Genomic DNA, 4,135 nt, shown 5'->3' with positions numbered 1-4,135 from the left:
ATAATTTATACAAAAAGACAAAAATCATGATTCTTATTCAGAAAAAAAAATGAACATGTTAAAGATTTTGCTTTACTCAGAATTTAGGCATCAGTCTAGTATTAAAACTGGTTCATGCTGGCTGGGCGCGGTGGCTCACGCCTGTAATCCCAGCACTTTGGGAGGCCAAGGCAGGCAGATCATGAGGTCAGGAGTTCAAGACCAGCCTGACCAATATGGTGAAACCCCGTCTCTACTAAAAAAAAAAATACAAAAATTAGCTGGGCGTGGTGGTGCACACCTTTAATCCCAGCTACTCAGGAGGCTGAGGCAGGAGAATCACTTGAACCTGGGAGGCAGAGGTTGCAGTGAGCCGAGATCACGCCATTGCACTACAGCCTGGGCAGCAGAGTGAGACTCTGTCTCAAAAAAAAAAAAAAAGAAAAAGAAAAAAATGGTTCATGTGCTCACTTCGGCAGCACAGAAACTAAAATTAAAATCGGTTCAAAGGAGAAGTCAGGCTGCGTGCTGTGGCTCACACCTGTAGTCCCAGCACTTTAGGATGCAGCAGTAGAAGAATCACTTGAGGCCAGGAGTTTCAGTCCAGCCTGGGCAACATAGTGAGACCCTATCTCTTCTAATAAAAAATAAAAAGGCCAGGTGCAGTGGCTCACACCTGTAATCCCAGCACTTTGGGAAGCTAAGGTGGGCTGATCACAGGGTCAGGAGTTCGAGACCAGCCTGGCCAAGATGGTGAAACCCCATCTCTACTAAAAATACAAAAATTAGCCACGCATGGTGGCAGACGCGTGTAGTCCCAGCTAACTACTTGGGAGGCTGAGGAGGGAGAATCGCTTGAACCTGGGAGGCAGAGGTTGTAGTAAGCCGAGATTGTGCCACTACACTCCAGCCTGGGCAACAGAACAAGACTCTCTCTCAAAAAATAAAATAAGGAAAAGTCAAAGAGCAGACACATTTATGTAGCTGGAATATTGCAATGAATGTGCAAATGCAGGCAACACTCACTTCCTCCACAGGGTACTTCTGCTGGACAGGACAGAATTTACATGTCTATAGACAAGAAACATTTTGCATTTGTATCTGCTACCTATAAGGTACAGTGTTGTACAATAGCGCCCAAGGAATTAGAATCTGCCTTGTGGAAAGATATGCTATAATTTGCCATTGAAGCCCACGTCTTCCTCTATACACACCTACAACAAAGCATTAAGGCTGGATGGCCCCAAGGTAAGGAGAATCCACTATGTCTGCACAGACTTTGTGTAGACTAATCAGGATGGTTTCCTGAGCATCCTTCAGAACTTCTATCTGACATGATCTGTTAGATGTAGGAAAATTGAATACTGCCCTGACATTTCTGCTAAAGCATTGTATTTATTCCCTGGACAGCAGGAAGGCACTGATTTCTTTGTTCTGGACTTACTTATTTTTTTAAACAGTTTTTCTGGGAGTATAATGTAATACCATAAAACTCACTTGTTTTGATTTGCTGGCAAGATGGCTGAATAGGAACAGTTCCGGTCTGCAGCTCCCAGCAAGATCAACGCAGAATGCAGGTGATTTCTGCATTTCCAACTGAGGTATCCGGTTCATCTCACTGGGACTGGTTGGACAGTGGGTGCAGCCCATGGAGGGAGAGCTGAAGCAGGGTGGGGCATCACCTCACCTGGGAAGCGCAAGGGGTCAGGGGATTTCCCTCCCCCGGCCAACAGAAGCCCTGAGAGACTGTACTTAGAGGAACACTGCACTATGGCCCAGATAATGCGCTTTTCCCATGGTCATCACAACTGGCAGACCAGGAGATGCCCTCCGGTGCCTATGCCACCAAGGCCCTGCGTTTCAAGCACAAAACTGGGTGGCCATTTGGGCGGACACCGAGCTAGCTACCGGAGTTTTTTTTTTTTTCCCCATACCCCAGTGCAACATGGAATGCCAGCGAGACAGAACCATTCACTCCCTTAGAAAGGGGGCAAAAGCCAGGGAGCCAAGTGGTCTGGCTTGGCAGGTTTCACCCCCACGGAGCCCAGCAAGCTAAGATCCACAGGCTTGAAATTCTCACTGCTAGCACAGCAGTCTGAGGTCGACCTGGGATGCTTGAGCTTCGTTGGTGGAGGGGCATCCACCATTGCTGAGGCTTGAGTGGGCGGTTTTACCCTCATGGTGTAAACAAAGCCGCTGGGAAGTTTGAACTGGGCTCAGTTCACCACAGCTCAGCAAGGTGGCTGCGAGCAGACTGCCACTCTAGATTTTTCCTCTTTGGGCAGGGCATCTCTGAAAAAAAGCCAGCAGCCCCAGTCAGGGACTTATAGATAAAACCCCCATCTCTCTGGGACAGAGCACCTGGGGGAAGGGGCAGCTGTGCGCACAGCTTCAGCAGACTTAAATGTCCCTGCCTGACAGCTCTGAAGAGAGCAGCAAATCTCCCAGCACAGCATTTGAGCTCTGATAAGGGACAGACTGCCTCCTCAAGTGGGTCCTTGACCCCCATGTATCCTGACTGGGAGACACCTCCCAGTAGGGGCCTATAGACACCTCATACAGGAGAGCTCTGGCTGGCATCTGGAAGGTGCCCCTCTTGGACGAAACTTCGAGAGGAAAGAACAGGCAGTAATCTTAGCTGTTCTGCAGCCTCTGATGGTGATACCCAGGCAAACAGAGTCTAGAGTGCACCTTCAGCAAACTCCAGCAGACCTGCAGCAGAGGGGCCTGACTGTTAGAAGGAAAACTAACAAACAGAAAGGAATAGTATCAACATCAACAAAAAGGATGTCCACTCAGAGACCCCATCCAAAGGTCACCAACATCAAAGATCAAAGGTAGATAAATCTACGAAGATAGGGAGAAACCAGTGCAAGAAGGCTGAAAATTCCAAAAACCAGAACGCCTCTTCTCCTCCAACGAATCACAACCCCTTTCCAGCAAGGGAACAAAACTGTATGGAGAATGAGTTTGCTGAATTGACAGAAGTAGGCTTCAGAAGGTGGGTAATAACAAACTCCTTTGAGCTAAAGGAGCATGTTCTAACCCAATGCAAGGAAGCTAAGAACCTTGAAAAAAGGTTAGATGTATTGCTAACTAGAATACCCAGGTTAGAGAAGAACATAAATGACCTGACAGAGCTGAAAAACACAGCACGAGAACTTCATGAAGCATACACAAGTATCAAGAGCCAAATCAATCAAGTGGAAGAGAGGATCTCAGACATTGAAGATTAGCTCAATGAAATAAAGTGAGAAGACAAGATTAGAGAAGAAAGAGTGAAAGAAAGACACAAAGCCTCCAAGAAATATGGGACTATGTGAAAAGACCAAATCTACATTTGATCGGTGTACCTGAAAGTGACGAGGAGAATGGAAACAAGTTAGAAAACACTCTTGAGGATATTATCCAGGAGAACTTCCCCAACCTAGCAAGGCAGGCCAACATTCAAGTTCAGAAAATACAGAGGATACCACAAAGATACTCCTAGAGAAGAGCAACTCCAAGACAAATAATCATCAGATTCACTAAGGTTGAAATGAAGGAAAAAATGTTAAGGGCAGCCAGAGAGAAAAGTCGGGTTACCCACAAAGGGAAGCCCATCGGACTAACAGCGGATCTCTAGACAGAAACCCTGCAAAGCCAGAAGAGAGTGGGGCCAATATTCAACATTGTTAAAGAAAAGAATTTTCAACCCAGAATTTCATATCCAGCCAAAATAAGCTTCATAAGTGAAGGAAAAATAAAATCCTTTACAGACAAGCAAATGCTGAGGGATTTTGTCACCACCAGGCCTGCCTCATAAGAGCTCCTGGAGGAAGCACTAAACATGGAAAGGAACAACTGGTACTAGCTACTGCAAAAACATGCCAAATTGGAAAGACCATCAATGCTATGAAGAAACTACATCAACTAATGGGGAAAATAACTAGCTAATATCAAAATGATAGGATCAAATTCACACATAACAATATTAACCTTAAATGTAAATGGGTTAATGCCTCAAAAGACACAGACTGGCAAATTGGATAAAGAGTCAAGACCCACTGGGCGTGGTGGCTCACTTCTGTAATCCCAGCACTTCAGGAGGCCGAGGCAGGTGGATCACCTGAGGTTGAGAGTTCAAGACCAGCCTGATCAACATGGAGAAACCCTG

Source organism: Rhinopithecus bieti, unplaced genomic scaffold (genome assembly GCF_001698545.2).
Source record: "Rhinopithecus bieti isolate Rb0 unplaced genomic scaffold, ASM169854v2 scaffold_18354, whole genome shotgun sequence".
NCBI lineage: Eukaryota > Metazoa > Chordata > Mammalia > Primates > Cercopithecidae > Rhinopithecus > Rhinopithecus bieti.
This window is presented reverse-complemented; position numbering follows the sequence as displayed.